Genomic DNA, 19050 nt, shown 5'->3' on the forward strand with positions numbered 1-19050 from the left:
ATTGAGGAATTTTTCTTCAAATGTTTGGCGTGTTCTGTTCCTGAAAGATTTACTAATATTCTGGAGATTTTTTTCAAGTTCTTCGGCCTTTTCCTTAGGGAAATTTTGTTTCTTATTTGCTGCTAAAAAATGGCGTCTGATTCAGTCAATGACTTTGATGGCAGAAAATGTGATTGTATTAAGTTAATGTCCGATATTTACAGGCTCCCGCTAGACGGCGTACTCGAGCGTTGCGATCGCGAATTCTAAACCTTAATTTTGCTTACTACGTGCTCTTGCGCGCCGAAGCCTATCAATTAAAACGTATTAGCGTTTTATATAACATGGATTAGGGATATGATGCTCACTACGTGCTCTTGAGCGCCGAATCCAATCAATTAAAAATGAAAACTGTTGCCAGCGCGAGAAAAGAAATATCATCGGTTTTATTGATACATACATACGTACGTATAAGCGTTTTATATAATAAGATAGATAGATATTTTTGTATCCCTAATTTAAAGTTATTTTCATATACTACTATTCTTATGCCTTTAATTCAAGAGTTTGAAACTAAGAGAATTGTTGTTTTTTTTATTACTATTATAATGTAATTCTGCGCTACATTTTAAGATAAAATTAATTAGAAAGGTAGTCTAATCTTATTAACCGTTTTACAATTATAATTTTTCTTAGAATAACATTAATATATTGTAATAAATTACAGTTAAAGAGATCTGTCAAATGATTTAGAACTTAACGATCAGCTTCATGCACAATGAGATGCAAGCAAAAATAGTATTTAATATACATCCACCCGTTTGATAAGCGAGAATATTAAATTACAGTTGTGAACTCTTCAAATTTGTTTGAACAATATAATGTTATAATAACATAAATGTTATTTTAAAAAATGATTACTCAGAAAAATTACTTCTGTTCCTCAATAGATCTAAATATTTATAATACTAATAGATAATAATATTTGAACGAGGGAAGTGGAGGTACAAGCGTAAGCAAACAGAATTCTTTTTTGTACATATATGTAAAGTGAGTAATTTTAACTTTAGCAGAAAAACTGCTTTCTGCCAGGAAACAACAATTATTGCGGAGCAATTATCGGGGTAGGTGAGCGGCGGCGAACAGGTGGATCAGCCCCTAATTTTTAATCTTAATTAAACGAGTACTGGCCAAATTAAATAAATTTTTTCTTTTCAATAGTAAAATAAAAAAGAAAGAAAAAACTTTTTAACGGAAAAAGAATCATGAGCATTTTTCTTATTTTTGACAATTTTAGAATTTAGTAGGATCTGTTACCTGGATTAAGAATCTTATTCTATGGGGCATTGATTGAATATATTTTGATTTATACAGTGTTATTTAACATTCATTCAGAAAAACCAAGGAAAAATCATCAATCATTTCTATTTTATTTAGCACAAAATCAAGTACTACAAAACTTTATTTAGTAAATTACCATTACATTCAGAAATTTTGTTCTAAATTTAATATTGTGAAAATATCTATATTGTATGAAACTCTAATAGCACATTGTCAGAAACCCGATTATTTTCTGACGTGGGTGACGAAAAGTGAAACAAACTGAGCTATAAATAGAGCAGCAATGAAAGGTTAAAAGCAAACAGATCTTATTAGAAAAAGAACTGCTCGTTATTTTTGTTTTCATTATGCTTATTAATTTACGCAAGTTCATTAATTTCGCAAATAATTAATGCAGGAGAGCAATGCGTTATATATATGGGTGATTATTTTTAAACGTGACAATTCGGACCAAAAAATTTCTTCAATTTTAAAGTCTTCAAAATAATTTAAAAAATTTTTTTTGTGTACTTCTTTAGTTACACTTGTTAATATCTTACAGAGAGCAGCGTAGTTTATTGACATTTGCTCGAGAAAAAAAATAAAATAGAAATTCACCAAATCTTGAATGCCAGGAAAATGACATACTAGCTTAGAAGTTTAAAAAACAGTCATTTTAGGCTAATAGTAAGTAACTCAACTTAGTCCTTTATGTTAGATGGACCATAAATTGCTTAAATTATTTCTTTTTACCCACTGTAGGAAGAATCAAAAAATTTTTTGTTGCTGATATGTGCAGAATGAGATTGTGCATAATAATCAATCATTAGATAAATAAATAACTTCGATTACACTCAAGCATATTACAATCATACATAAACTTGGTATTAGGTTAATATTTGCTTTCCCTCCTTACATTACTAGCAGTTAAAAAAAATTCTGGTAAAACTTCAATGTTCTGGCATTCATAAGCCAGGATAATGACAAATTCGCCATTTTATAGCATATAACTTTACTTTAATTTAATATTTTGGCGCAAGACGTTTATATTCTGCAGAAAACAACAGGATTTCTTAAAATAACTCAAATAAATCTATGTAGTTTATGTTATTAATGATTTTAAGAAGACAGGAAAATGACAACACAAAAACCTACTCACCCTGAAAATATTTTTAAAATAGATTTTGAACCAGAAAATTGGTTCTTTATTCATGCAACAAGACATGTTCATGTAGAAGGGTATCTAATCAATTTATTAACATAAGATATTGATTGCTGGCTCTATCTATTTTGGTTATAAACCACTAAATAAAAGTAGCCAGGAAAATGACAGATTTTCTTGGGACAAACAAATTATTGACAGAAAAAATTATTTTAAACTAATTTTTTGTAAATAATACACCCAGCGTATATTCTAGAAAGGCTTACACCGGTTAGGATAAAAAAAAATTGAAAAATTTATGGGAAGTTTTGAAGCTAGTTATTACTGGAAACATTGTTTGGGACATGCCAGGAAAATATCATGCCAGGAAAAGATATGTCAAGAAAATTCAATTAAATTTTTTTAACTATTTAAAACAGTCAATGCTAGTGCAAAGTCATTTTAAAATGCTAACAGCAATGCTATTTATTAATTTAAAAAAAAAAANGTAAAATTACTTCTGTTCACCAATAGATCTAAATATTTATAATACTAATAGATAATAATATTTGGATGTGGGAAGTGGAGGTACAAGCGTAAGCAAACAGAATTCTTTTTTGTACATATATGTAAAGTGAGTAATTTTAACTTTAGCAGAAAAACTGCTTTCTGCCAGGAAACAACAATTATTGCGGAGCAATTATCGGGGTAGGTGAGCGGCGGCGAACAGGTGGATCAGCCCCTAATTTTTAATCTTAATTAAACGAGTACTGGCCAAATTAAATAAATTTTTTCTTTTCAATAGTAAAATAAAAAAGAAAGAAAAAACTTTTTAACGGAAAAAGAATCATGAGCATTTTTCTTATTTTTGACAATTTTAGAATTTAGTAGGATCTGTTACCTGGATTAAGAATCTTATTCTATGGGGCATTGATTGAATATATTTTGATTTATACAGTGTTATTTAACATTCATTCAGAAAAACCAAGGAAAAATCATCAATCATTTCTATTTTATTTAGCACAAAATCAAGTACTACAAAACTTTATTTAGTAAATTACCATTACATTCAGAAATTTTGTTCTAAATTTAATATTGTGAAAATATCTATATTGTATGAAACTCTAATAGCACATTGTCAGAAACCCGATTATTTTCTGACGTGGGTGACGAAAAGTGAAACAAACTGAGCTATAAATAGAGCAGCAATGAAAGGTTAAAAGCAAAGAGATCTTATTAGAAAAAGAACTGCTCTTTATTTTTGTTTTCATTATGCTTATTAATTTACGCAAGTTCGTTAATTTCGCAAATAATTAATGCAGGAGAGCAATGCGTTAATATATATACATATATATATATATATTTAACCAAATTTTTTTCTAAGCTGGTTTACTAGTTTCAGTTTTGCCGACTTCTCTACTACGTTATGTTTTCTATTTTCGTTTTCTAATCTTTTTCTTTCGTTTATATGCATTTTACAAATAAATGTTAGAAAAAGTGACTTAAATAAAATTCTGAACACAAACATTATGGTTTTATCCTAAAATTTTAGGTGTACTATAAACATGAAGCCTTAAAAAAATTTTCATGACTTCTACTAGTATTATTTTCCAGCAAATGAAAAATTTGAAATGAAAAGGAGAAAAAAAAATCATATTAAGTTTGAACAGTGCGTCAAGTCATAATAGTATTGCATGTCAAGTCACAAATAGTCACAAACAACTCGGTAATAATAATTCAGTAAAAATAATACTATAGGTTAAATCATAAATAACTACCGAGCGTCCTACAGTTCGCGATAGCGTTTGGTGAGAATATTTTTAACCATGCAAATCTATAAGTCGCAAGTTATCATTTTTCCTTTTTTTTTTTAGTTTGAGAGAAACGCTATCAAGAATCAAGCTATTTTTTTATGCTAATTATTTGCGCAACAACGCGCAATGCTCTCCTCCTTAAAGATTATATAAATTATCATAAGCTACGTTATTTTGACCATCGGGAATTTTTTTTTCTCTGAACAGACGAATACTGTTTAGGTGACTGTCTTTATAAAATGATTTGTGAAGGTCGATTGTCCAAAACAAAAATGGCAAACAAAATGAAAACAAAATAAATAAATAAATAAAAATATTTAAACAATAAATAAAAACAGTAGAAGAAAAATGGATTGATGCAACAGAATTTTAGTTAGAAAGCCAAAGCTGCAAAATTCGACAATATTCTTGGTTAGTTGACAACAAACAGCGTTTTTGACTTAAAGATAAAGGCTGAGTGTCGGAAATATTTATAAAGAAGTCTTAATTTTGCTCTCAGACTGTTACTGCTTCCAAGAGAGGTCATTTTGAAAAAATAGTAACATGGTTTCTCAGTTAGTAATGCCATCTTTTGACAAACAAGGTAAGTAACTTTGACACTCGTAGAGAAAAATATTCGCTTCTTAAACAGGACAATAGAAAGCATGAATTTGAATCTTCTCTCGCTTTTTTTAAAATTAAATTTTCATATATTGGTCAATTTTGAAACATGCTTTAAGTTTAAATAAAGTAATTGTTAATGTATTAAAATATAATAAAATTTCAAGAATCATCGTTAGACTTTGCGAAATAAATTAACAGTCGTCAAAGAGTCACTAAATATAGCAAATAGCTATTAAAAATGTGTTTGACAATCGCAATACTTTTCATCTATAATGATATCTCATATGCATTTTGTTAAAAAAAAAAAGAAGAAAAAAAAGGAATTATTACGAAAATTACTTTATTTTACGTGTGTTCCTTTTCTGCATTTTAGAAATGTTAATTTTTAAAGAACCATTTGGAGAAAAACGTTACATTAAAATTTCTTTTAATCGCTTAAAATTATCAATTCTTGAAAAAGTGGCCACATAATTTAGCGCTACTATTAAAATATTACATCTAGTCCCTGGCCTACAGTAAGATGTACTTATTTCGTCCTGTACTTTGAGAGGCTCTGGGCAAGCAATTAAAAAGGGTCTCTTTAAATTTTTCGTTCTGCGGTGGTCCAAGGACTCCATATTCTTACCAATATAATTTAAACAAAAGTGTTTTTATTTTTCGGTTTTCACTCCTAAAAATGAACATCTTCACGCTTTAGTCATTCTTTTTCATCAAATTTTATACTGTCGTCTATTTTTTAGTTTATTTATAAACACATCAATAATGGCCATTAGAAGTGAGAAATGTTTTAAAAAACAAAATTTAAAACAAATTATAATTTTTAACAAAAAATTTTAATCTGCATGGTTGACCACGTAAAGCTACGCACAGATGGCGCTAGGGGTAAAAATTCGTCGTAAGACTTCCGGGTTACTACGTCCGATTGATTTTTAAGCCTAAACTTGAAAAAGCACGCCATCCAATATTATTATACTAATAGTGTTAACAATATAACGCATTTTTTCAATCTGACTTTCAATCAAACAAACAACAAATGAATTAGGAAGTCTTCGCAAGCATGCTATGATGCAACCCAAAATATATCAAGCAGCGATATTTTACACTAATATAGCCAAATAAGGGATAACATTCAAAATATGGCTAACCTTACACTTTATTTTATGCTGTGATATTAATTTTCTTAAATTTGTTTTTGACTTACAACCAGTTAGAACTTTTAAATTACAGGAAACTCTTATAAATGGTAAAAAACTTCGTAGAATATTAAGCCCGTTCACACATCGCTACGTAAGCGTAACATAAGCGGAGGAATACACCGGAAGTTCTCGAAATTTCTTCCGGTTATAGGAAACTTATTATTGTTTACATTCAGTCAATTATCCTTTCTGGGGAGGATGTCCTAGAGTCTTAGAAGTGTGGCGCCCTGGGGAAAGGTCCCGCTTGTACCATTTGTCTACTTTTACCGAACGGCAATTTGTCTACTTTTGCCATTCAAGCTGCTTCTTTGACTTCTTTAAGGGAAAGAAACTTAAAAACCTTTCAGTTGTAAATGTAAGTTACGACTGAGATATTTGCATTCAAAAAGGTCTCTGCTTTCTGGCAAAATAAGAAGACAGAAATTTATTTAAAAAAAAAAGGTCGCAATTGATTGATAGGATGAAAGATCGTTAATGGATAGCCTCATATGTCAAAAAAAATTGTAATAATAATAACAAAAAATAAATAAAAGTTATTCTAGAGTCGAGGCAGAGGATGTAATTGATAGGAGACAGTATTTCTTTTTCGTCTTCCATCCCTTGATGAGTCAAAATGATATTCAATTTCTCGGTCATTCAACGAAACTTCTCCAAAATATTTTATTACCAAACATAGATTGAGTGACTTGTCTACAGCATTAAGATTTATTTTATACAGTGTTTTGATTCTTTTTTTTTCTTCATGCAAATAAAGAAAATATTCAGGGTTAGGAATTAAGAAAATTTGTTCGCGGAGCAGTCACTATAGGATAATTACTAGTTCACACACATTTTCACTGTTTCTTTAACTAGTCTCCATTAGAAATTGGGTTTATAAAAAAAATTAGTGAAGAACATTAAATTTGAAAATTGCGATACGAAGAATGTGTAATGTCCACAATCATAGTGAAAAATGTATACTATTCTCAACTATCAAACCAAAAAATANAAAAAAAAAAAAAAAAAAAAAAAAAAAAAAAAAAAAAAAAAAAAAAAAAAAAAAAAATTATTATGCTGTAGTCATTGTAAACTATTATAATTATCATGCTGTGGTCATTGTAAAAAAACCAGACTACTATAATTATCATGCTGTGGTCATTGTTAAAAAAAACCCCGACTATTATAATTATTATGCTGTGGTCATTGTAAAAATAAACCTTGACTATTATAATTATCTTGGTGTGGTCATTGTAAAAAATAATAAATAAGCAGTTAAAATAATTATGTTAAATGGGATTTTAAATATGAATACATGGGACTAAAGAGGAGTGTAATTTCTGTACAGGATAAAAAGAACGAAAAAAAAACCGCATTAAATTTAAGTGAAAAATTATTGGAATCATATAAAGGTTAAAAAAATTATATTCATTTATATATAAATTTATGTGTGCGGAAATTATTCTTTTATAAAACATTACTTCCAACAAAATGTTTTTCATTTTTCTTTAACGCAAAAAAGCATTTAAATTTAATTGACTAAAATCCTTTTTTTAATTAATTTCGTTTGAAAACCGTATTTTACCGCTCATAAATTGTGTTCTGTATAATCCAAGTAACAAAAAGTTTAGTTTCCTAATAAAAACACTTGTCATCTAGTAATAAATAGTAAGTTTTAATTGCTTAGTCTCCCTGTTGTTTATACCGAATAATATTTCTGCTGTTAATCCAAATAAATAAAACTTCATGAGCATTGGTAGCATAGGAGCATATGCAAGAAGATTCAATTCTGAATATTTGATTTAAATATCTTAATTAAAATAAACAAAATTTAATATGCTGTATTGAATTGGGTATAATTCTGCATATTAGATTTACATATCTTAATTAAAATAAACAAAATTTTTATACGCAATATGCAATTAGGTATAATTCAGCATATTTGATTTGAATATCTTAATTAAAATAAACAAAAATTAATATGCGGTATTGAATTAGGTATAATTCGGCATATTTGATTTAAATATCTTTATTAAAGTAAACAAAATTTAGCATGCAGTATGCAATTAGGTATAATTCGGCATATTTGTTTTAAATATCTTAATTAAAATTTAAAAAAATAAGCATGCAGTCTAGGCTCAATTCTGCATATTTAATTCTATTGATTTAAATTATTAGCTGCATTTTGTTTCCGATATTTAAGATGCAAAATTTTAAATACGGTAAAAGCTCGATTAGCGAGTACAACGTATAATTACGAAAAGTCACCGTAAAAATGCTAATATTGCAGATACAAAAATTGTATGTTTATATCGAGTTGAAAATTACTACTAACATTCTACTACATGAGTTACCTTTATTATATTTGTTTTTTACGTTTTTTTTACGCGTGTAACTTCCAATGGATGGTGTTTTCAATATAAATGTAAACAACAACACTATCGAGCTTTTGACATGCTCTACTTCCGGTTAGAAAGCATACAGCTGCTTATTACAGCTTATTCTGCGAGGTGATATTTTCAAACAGATAATTTCGTTTTCAATAAAAGAAATAAATTATATAATTTCTGAGCACAAATCTGCTGTATTTCATGAGATATTAATGATATTAAGTAATTTCGGTGAGTTTGAAGTGAAAATTTGTTTTAGTTATTTGGAGATGTATTATTAAAAAAATGGTGTTATGGCTGCTAGATTTAGAAAGAACTCACTTTTTTGTCTGTTTTGATTTGGCCTCTTTTAACTTGCTTATTATTGATTGTTCTTAGTGCAAGCCTTTCACCATCATACGTTAGTGTTAGCATATTGTTCAAGCAGTGAGATTAAGTTCATTTTACAAATTATCATTTAAGTTTAAATTTCGAAGTTGATGGTTAACCAGGTAAAAAGTGTTAGGACGATTCAAATGATAATTCTTTAAATGATGATTCAAATGATGATTATTTTAAACACAAACAATAAATCAGGTAACAAATGATACATACAAGAAATACTACTTAAGAAAGTCTGAAAACACAATGATCACATTTTGAGCCAAATGGCTTCAAAACCAACCAAAAACAGTTAGCCGGAAGTATAGGCAGTCAAGCTCTCCCTAGTGTAGAATACATCATCCATACAGAACTATCGGTGCCTAATTTTGCTGGAAATCTTTTCAATTCCAATAATTCATGTCTGTCTCTCAAATGTTGACCATTCACAGTGATCCACAAGCGTCTCACATATCAAGTTATGAATAAAACAACTAAATACATATCACGGACAGTGGTGAACTGCGCTCAATAATTGCCTCAACTATAATCCCCACTCCTCACAGTATGAGGATTGCGCTTCTAAGTAGCTCTCTCTTCTCATTGACCTGTAGAGGCTGCAATTTATGAAGATCATGCACTATCTTGACTATAAGCTTCTACCTGGCCGAGAAATATATCGAAATATAATATGCCAAGTTAAGCCGGGTTATTATTAAATTTGAGATGCTGCTGGCAGGATTAGATTTACAACTAGAAAATAATACAAAGCAAATCATTTGATTTTTTAAAATGAAATTACTGATATAAATCAGCTGTGTTTTTTTTTAAATGAACATTAACTTAAGCAAACATAATTTTCATAACATTTAATACGAACATACTTAGCAAAAAATTTTTTTATTTAAGTTTAAAATATTTTCATATAATATAATTAATAAATGGTTCCTTGGGGGTATTCATCCACTTTTCATTCGAGGTTAATATCTTCCTTACCTGTACTATGCATGATTCTTTATCGCCTTACGAGATCATCGCAGACAAAACCAATTTTTTTTTTTTTTTTTTTTTGAAATGCCGGATGCTATTTAGGCAAAGATGACGATTATTATGAAATAATCGTCCTGATGAGGTTATTATGTAAATGATGTGCATGTTACTGTGAATGACCGAAATCGGTGGTCGTTGACTTTAACCGGTGAATGTTGACAATCAAATTAGTCGCTTTGGTGAATGTCCAAAATATTTATTACATCCGATTTGATATTAATTTATTCGTGGATATAATTACATTTATTCGATATTTTAGTACTTACTGACGATAGATCAGAACAAACATCAGTGTTTGGAGTATCGGGCAAATATATACCGGGCAATGCACTTGACTTTAAAAAAGCATCAGTGTAGGGTATACCGGACAAATGTATACCGGGCAGTGGCACTTGACCTTAAAAAACATCAGTGTAGGATATACCGAGCAAATGTATACCGGGTATTGGCACTTGACCTTAAAAAATATCAGTGTAGGATATACCGGGCAATGGCACTTAACCAGACCTAGTATGACTAGACCTTTGGTAAATGTCCGAAGTATATACTAGGTCTAGTGCCACTTTTGCTATAGCTTAAATATTTAAAAAAAATAAATAAAGCGTATGAATCAATTTTAAACTGATAACGAAATTATAGCTTTAAAATTAAAATAATAATAATAATAACTGCGCCAGATAAGAGTAATTGAAGTAGTTGCTTTATACAGCGCATGTGCGGAAAAAATTTTTTTAAAAAATTATCCAGGTGCATCTAAAAGTGGATGAATATCCCAACACACCGAAATTACTATATATATCCTTTCATTAAAAATCTTAGTGATTTAAAAAAATCAATAAAATTAAAAAAAAGTATTGATTGAAAAAAATATCATTTAAACATAAAATATTTTTCTTCAATAAAATTAATAAATGCATTACTTAGGGGGTGATTTTTTTAAATCCGATTTTATTGATAATGAGGATTTTTAACTAAGAAATATCGAAAGGGATATTCATGTAAATTATAATGTTTCGAAATAGAGTAAATGTGAATAGGAGTGAGTATGTAATAATATAACAATAATTTCCTCCATTTTAATAAGAAATAATAACCATTTTAGTTATATTATTTTTAACCAATATTAAGTCTTATTAAAATATTTTATCAGATGCTTTAGATGACAAATTTGAAAAAAATCCAAAAAATTTATTCAAACAAAAACAAAAAAATCAGAATTTAATCAATATATACGATTTTGCGATTAAAAAAATATATATTATTTTTGTCAACCGCGGCTTCTGGTCAGTGTTGTAGTTATTAACTTTTCAGTAGATGAACGGTAAAAAATTCAAATATTTTCTGTGCATATTTTTCTTAATTATATGCAGAAGTTTGGTTAATATAGACTGGTTAAAATTGGTTTAAAATTCATTAAAATGTAACCACTTTAAAGTAAGGTTTTTGCAATTTAATTAAAATTTAGTATTGCTCCCAGAACTTGTTATTTTTTACCAACTTAAGACTACAAAATGGGCATCAATGTTTTTTTTTAAAAATTTTTAAAACTTTTTGACCGATATTCTCGAAAGAAATTTCATTGTTCTAATTAAAATTTAGACCAATTTTCAAACCTTCGAAAGCCATTATAATTGTAATCTTAAAATTAACAAAAAATTCTTTTTTGTTTTCATTGTTTAAATATAGTTAAATTTCAGAAGTAAATAAATTTACCACACATAAAAAATTACTATTAGATGCATATTTGAGGGCAGTACACCAACTCTTCTCAAAGGGGAATAAGCTGTTAGCAGCGCAGTTCAACAGGTTTTAGAAAATCACTAGCGCAAACCGCTATCACCGCATATCGCAGTTGTATATCCCTCAATGGCGTTTCGTCAGCAGGAACAAAGGGTTGCAGTCACAAATACGGAAATCATTCCGTAATGAATAGTAATGGAATTGAACGGAACATTGAATTTAATGGATATATTAAAGTACGTGCGTGCGTACTTTATTTACGTCGCACTAGAGCTCCACAATAGGCTATTGGCGACGGTCTGGGACATATCCCCGAGGATGATCCTAAGACATGCCATCGCAATTTTGATCCTCTGCAGGGGAGGTGACTCGCCTGATTTGGTAACCCGACCGACCTGCTCGGGAAGTCGAGCACTTTACATTAGAATAGATTAACGAAGACCTATACAGCACACTCTCGGTCCCTGCGCAGGCTGACCGCAGCCAGAGATGTTTTACTTCGGTGTTCCACTGGGAACCGTGTCTTTAGGATCAGTCCACTGCGGAACTTATAGATACAAAGAGGAATCATCTATATTACGACAAACATCATCAACTTTCTAAGTGAGCTGATAAAACAACGTTAGTAATTAAGTGAGACAAAAAAAAGGAAAGAAAAAACTATAAGTGTGTAAGGAAAGAAAGGTAGAAACGATAAAGAAAATAGTGCGAAGAGGAATTTGAATCTCGGAAAATTAGAGATGATGCTAAATGCCCTGAAAAGAATCTAACCGTTGTGAAAGGGGAAAAGATAATTTAAATTAAAATGAACTTTAAAAAAAATCAGTGAAAGGGATAATCTAGATTCTATATTTAAAATTGCCATTTACACGTAAATTAATTTATCACTTGTAAGAGAAGTTCCGCGTGGTCAGCCAATCAGGTACGATACAAACACAGGCATACAATTAAAAACACCAAAAATTGATTAAACGAGATATAAAGAAGCGTCTTCAAGTTGTAATGTCAGCACGCCATGCACAACCACGTCATTCGACACAACCATGTGATTAGTTGCAAGTACCCAATTGTTAATTATCTAAGGTAAAAAATTTCATATTTCTAAGGCAATAAAGTTTTTCTTCTCCCGGAAATGCAGACTATCTTTGAGTTGCAATGATAGCTAGGTGGGTGTTAATCCTGCTTACGCTGTTCAGCGGCACTCCTCTCCTAAGTCAGTGTGATGCTATCGCAAACAACAAACATCATTGCTAATATTGATTTACAGAGTCATGACAGCACAGCAGAACATTCCTGGAATCTTTCAACCACATGTGTTGCAACTCGTGGCAGGGCTTCCAAGAGCCATTTTTCAACAAAGCCACACACAGCAGGGATGTCACAAGACTGCTTCCAGACAGACCTACCATGGCCAGTTAGATCCCGAGATATGTCATCGATCGAGCATATCGTGGATTGCTTGAGACGAGTTAAGTAAAATTAGAAGCACATTTACTGCCACTATGGAACGAGATGGGTTATTATGAGGAACTTGTATGCCAAAAAACCCGACCCTATATCATCGTGGTCCAACAGGTTATTTCCTTATCATTTCCTGCAATACCTAGAATACCAGTAAGAAACCCGTTAGCACGTCAGCCGGAGATGCAGATTATCTTAGAATCTGCACATTTTTTCCCACTTCAGAATTTTTTTTTCTTTAATTGTAAATTTTAAAAAAAATTAAAACTGAAAAAAAAAACAATTAAAAATATAACATAAGTATTGCTAATAGAAAAAACCAAAAACAAGTAAAAATTAAAGATAAACGGAAAAAGAAAAAGATTTTGCAGTCTTCTTTTATGAAAAGTAAGTATGTAAGTAAGTAAGTAATTCTTTTATGAAAAGTAAGTATTTTCTTTTTTTTAATATTTCATGGGAAAAAAAAGGCAGACTTCTTAATAGTTTCATTCATTTTCCTGGTTATAGTTTTACCTGAAATGGCATGAATTTCGCTTGAATAAATTTTGACAAAGGCACAAAGCAGGCACCATTATTTACAATTATTGCGTTTCCTTTAAAGTGAAAAGATTTTATTTTAATACCAGTTCTTCGCCAAATTATACCTCTGGGGGTACTGGATTGGAGATTGATCGTTCTCTGGTTTAGTTCAAAATTGCGATCTGTGGATAAATGAATGGATGTACGAATGGCTCCTCCCCATAAGAGAGTTATATTTGCCCTTTTACAAAAACTTTTAGAATTGGAGAAATTATCCTGATTATTTTCATCAAATATTCTCGATTTAGCGAAGCAGCCAGAACATAGAAGAAGGGAAAATTTAATTTCTTGGAAATCATTGCATAAATTTTTATGGTGGTTGCTGTCGTCGGCCATTAAGGCAGAGGGTTCCAGATCTTGCTTTTCAGTGGTTCCCTCTATGGCAGGAATTTGATGGAATTTGACTTCTGCCATCTCCAATTCAGTACCCCCAGAGGTATGATTTGTTATGGGAATTTGGAGGACTTTGTGATCTGACCGATTTAACGGGGACCAGTCACCATTTACTACACGGGAGTCTTCGGCCAGCTGGATTCGAACTGCCGCTTTCACGAGCGTGCGTTCAGCGCCCTGCCAACCAGGTTATCTCGGACCAATTTTTGTGGTACTCTGGGATTATCCCGTCGATCTCTCAACGCGTAATATTTTAGGAATTTGATCGCAATTACAACAAGCAGAAATTTATATCGTGTTTAATCCTGCCTATCTTGGCATGCTTGGTGTACTCTAAATAGCATTTAAAAATGAAAATAGCTAATTACTTTACAGAAAATAAATATAAATTTTTTTTTTGGATTCACAGAAAAGCATAACGAAGCGCGTTTTTGGAAATAATGAACTTTGCAGCAAAATATGTAAACAACTTTTCAAGAAGATAAAAAATTACTTTACTGTAAAATATAAGATTCTTCGGGATTCTCAGAAAAGCGTACCGAAACGCGTTTTTGGAAATAATGACCTTTACAGCAAAATATATAAACAGCTTTTCAAGAGGATAAAAAATTACTTTCCTGTAAAATATAACCACTTTTTGAGGGACATAACTTTAAAACGAAACAACTTTGAAGGATAGTTAATTTTAAAGAACCTTGTATTGTGGGAAAAAATATTTCAAAACGAAAAATATTTTACAAACGCCTCTTGGAGGATAAACAACTTTACAATACGATAATTTTGAAGCAAAACATGTATAATACTCTTTGTGGTATATAACTTAAAAGCAAAACAACTTTTGAGGGAACTTCACAAGAAAATACATTAATTCTTTCTTTTGGAAACTTGACTTACTCAATTATTTTAGAAAAGTCCACATTTCAAGTCCACAAAAGCGGTCCTAAAAAGGACTCCAATATTGGTTTATCCAGACTACTTTTTGGGACAAGTATAGTGAAACCTCCAGAAAAGACCACCTGTATTTACGAGCACTTTTGGGAGGCACGGAATTTTTTCCATAGACTTTGTGTTGAAGAAAACCTTTGGGAGAGACCATTAAAACTTCTCCCAGCGACAGGGCGCGAAATGCAGAAAAGGTCAAATAAGGAAATACAAAAAAAATATCAAAGCAAAAAATTATAAAAATCACACAAAAATAACAAAACAAATAAGTAGTTAAAAATCTATTCAAACTATTTGTGTGAGACACTAATTTAAAGAACTCTCTTTCACTCTACAACCTCATGTTGCAGTCAGAGTGTGCTAAGGACGATGCTATTAATGATTTACTTTTAAAATTGAAAGCTAAATTAGAAGGGGGAAAAACGATCATCTCAAACAAACCTCTTCTCATCTTTTAAAGCTAGCTAATTTTCATGATATAGAATTCTATGCAAACTTAAACAAATAACATAATTGTTTATTTGTTTAAAATAGCTTTATCATTCATAATTGGTAAATTTGATTTTGCACATAATTATATTAGTTGGGATCATTTTCATACACGCTAAATATTATTCATAGATCCGTCTTGTCATGACGTCAACAGAAGTGATATTTCCCCACCAAGAAAACGACACTGACTAAAATTAAAATTGCTTTCGTAAAATCATGTTCCTTCGATAACAATTTTGAAGTCAATGGAGGTAAACCTCTAAGAACAACCAACCTCCATCAACGACCATTTAACTGTGGAACGGAGGGTGGTCGCACCGGAGAGGTTTCACTGCACTTACATTACAAGCAATTTTTTGGGGAGAGGGGATAATAGTGTACCTGACAAAAGTAAATAACTTTCCAGCAGAAAAAAGAACATAACTTCTTTTTTTAAAAAAAATAATCCTTTTGCGCATAAATCTTCGGCGAAACGTGTAACAAACTTTTTGAGGGACATAATTTTACCGCAAAATATTTTAAAGCAACTTTTGAGATAACTTTACAGCAAAATATATCGAAACTCTTTTTTATAACAGCAAAATAATTCACAGCACTTCTTAAGGGACACATATCGAAATTTTCTTTAGAGGATAAATAATTTTTCAACAAAATATATAAAACACTTTTTGAGGAACATAATTTAGCAGTGAAAACACACCTTTTGTGCTATAAATAAATTTATGGGAAAGTTTACTTATTTATTTCTAATGCCCACCTGTGTTAACATTTCGTCAGTTCAGGCACCCATAGGGCAGCTTTGTTGGCCACTTCTCACGGGCACCCTATTAGGTGGGCCAACGTTGCTCCCACAGTAAGGCCAGATAATACAGAGATTGAATCCATGACTTGTCCGGGATTCGAACCCAGAACCTTTCTCATGCAAGGCCAGTTCCCTGACCCCAAAACAGTCCAGTTGGCATTTATAGGAAAGTACATTAGACAACTTTCGAGAAAGGGGAGAATCAGAATTGCTTTTCGGCGAAAATATATCAGAATGCTTTTCGGAGAAAAAGAATAACTTAAGTAAAGTATAGCATAACTGTCTTAGAAAATATAAATAATTACAGAGCAAAATACTACATTATAATAAATAATTAACTTCAAAACATATTTAAAATTCTTTTAAATAAAAAAAGAGAGAAACATATCAAAATACTATTTGAAAGGTTACAAAAATTAACTTTAAACTCCTTCAAAATACAAGATTTCAAAATAAGGCACCATGAGCCTTAAGTAATTAGATTAAAGCATTTAAATAAGTTAAATTAAAAATTCGACTCACCAAATGTTCTTAGAAAAAGCAAACTCTAGAAAAGACGTCCAACAAAAAGAATAAACACCAATTTGACAAAAATTTGCGGCAACACGGGAAGTGACAATATTGTGTCGTCGAGAAATAAAGAAATTCTTTTTTCCTTTTTATATAAATATATATATATATATTTCAGAGTGTCCCGTGAGCGAAAGGTCCGGCCGCAGGCCTCAAACTGTCAAGGAATCGAAGTGCACCTTTGAAGAGAGAGGAGAAAATTAGTGCGCATGCGCCGAAAGAAAAGGTAGGTGGGGCTGGCATTTTGATACACGCTGTTATTTGCAGGTCCAGATATCAAGGGAAGAAAGAAATCCAGCATTTTCTCGAAGAGTTCGAAATTTTAATTGGAGATTCGAAGAACTGAATAATTGACAATGGTATTTACTTTATACGAGAATAACAGTTAAAATATTTCGAAGACTATTCTCTTTCTTTCGCATTAATCATTCGAACAATTTATTTCAAACAAGCTTGCCTGCGTGCGTAAATTTTGTTTTTCATAGTCATGGCAATTTGAGGCTTAACTGATTTTTTTTAAAAAAGGTTACCGAAATTAAAAATTTAGGTAAAATTTTAGATATAAATATTATTTCTTTTTTTATTAATAAGAACGAAACATTTTGATAGAAATCTATTTAAATAGGATTCAAAACATCCATTGACCTCTTTTTTTTTTAAATAATAGAAGCTTCAATTAAACTTGAATACCTTTTAAAGAAACACCGTTTAAATATTTATAAAGAAATATAAATCAAACTTTGATGAAGAAACATGAATTAAATTTTTATGTAATAGCATCGTTTAAATTTTGATTTATAAATATCAGTTATCTCTTTTTTTTTTTTTTTTTNTTTTTTTTTTTTAAAAAAAGCTTTAATTGAACTTTGGTAAAGAAGCATGAATTAATACGCTTTAAAGAAACATCAATTAAATATTTATAAAGAAATATAAATCAAACTTTGATGAAGAAACATGAAGAAAACTTTTATATAATAGCATCGTTTAAACTTTGATTAAGAAATATCTATTAAACTTTGATAAGAAAACAGTATAAATTAAATTTTGATNCATTGATTAAGAAATATCTATTAAACTTTGATAAATTTCGATAAAGTAGCATCAATTAAATTTAACATATTTTACGTTTAGATTACAAGATAGAAATTTTGTTTAAAGATGCAAAGAAATGAATTATTATCGAAATTTATTTTATAAGAAAAAATAAATATTTTGAAAACATTTCGCACAAGCCTGTATGTGAGCTACATTTATGTTAATCGTTGTAAAGTCTAATTTTTATCGTTTGATGAAAAACTAATTTTATTTTAATTATTTTGATTTTTTATTCAAAATATAAAGAATTGGATACTTGCACTTCAAGATAACGATCTCCCATACCCAGACACATGACCTATGACGTCAGCGCCAGCTAATCTCTATCAGCAAAATGGTGTATTAAAGTTGAACTAAGTTTCTCTACATAAGTTAGAATGTTAATTAACGATAAGCTAATTTAATACAGAACCGTATCGCACATCGAATTAGTTGAAATATAATTCTTCCTCGTCTATTTCTTTTACTTATATTTATTATTTGTTCATGTATTTTATTGTAACCGTGATATATTTTTGTTTTGTGCACCTGGCAACTTCGACGCATAATTAATTATATTATGTTCCACATGTCTCCATGCCTATCGTGCGTGTTGTGTAAATATAAAGTGGTAGAATTGAAATGTTTGAGAAAGAATATCTGAGAATGAATTTAGAATGCGCCACTTAAGAGAATTGATATTTGAGGGGTTTGGCTGACTCGAAATGGAATGGAAGGAACAGTTGCTAACGTAAACAAAAGCCACGTTTCAACAACCAATCAGGATCGAGATACCCACATTACGTCACTTGCGGGTATGCCATTCGAAAAAAATGAGATTAAAAATATATAAAGGTAACATCATGAAAATAAACAAACAAATAAGGTTTTAATCGAAATATATGTGGAGTGATTCCTAAAGATGTCCCCTAATATACATTTTTAGAATCCTTATAAGAAATGTAGACAAAAATGAAAAGACGTCACAAACTAATATTTTTAAACGAGTCATTATTTTTGGTTATTATATATTAATTATAGGTATACAAATTAATATTTTAATATAGAATCGAAGAATAATATAGAATATAGACTAATATAGTTTTATAATAAGGAATAACATAGATTTATAATATAAAATAATGTAGATTTATAATATAGAATAATT

At 30.1% G+C, this 19050-nt stretch overlaps 1 protein-coding gene across 2 annotated transcripts in view; it reads right to left on the bottom strand.

The window, feature by feature from the left end:
- Positions 1 to 16996, bottom strand: part of LOC107455175 (Octopamine receptor in mushroom bodies) — a 207486-nt gene extending 190490 nt beyond the window's left edge. Inside the window, exon 1 of one of the 2 annotated variants that reach the window (XM_071183016.1) lies at positions 16761 to 16996. The gene's annotated coding sequence lies outside the window, so the exon portion shown is untranslated. The remainder of the gene's footprint in view (positions 1 to 16760) is intronic. The other variant, XM_016072652.3, reaches the window with a different exon arrangement.
- Between the last annotated feature and the right edge of the window lie 2054 nt (positions 16997 to 19050).

Source organism: Parasteatoda tepidariorum, chromosome 7, assembly GCF_043381705.1.
Source record: "Parasteatoda tepidariorum isolate YZ-2023 chromosome 7, CAS_Ptep_4.0, whole genome shotgun sequence".
In the NCBI taxonomy this organism is placed as follows: Eukaryota; Metazoa; Arthropoda; class Arachnida; order Araneae; family Theridiidae; genus Parasteatoda; species Parasteatoda tepidariorum.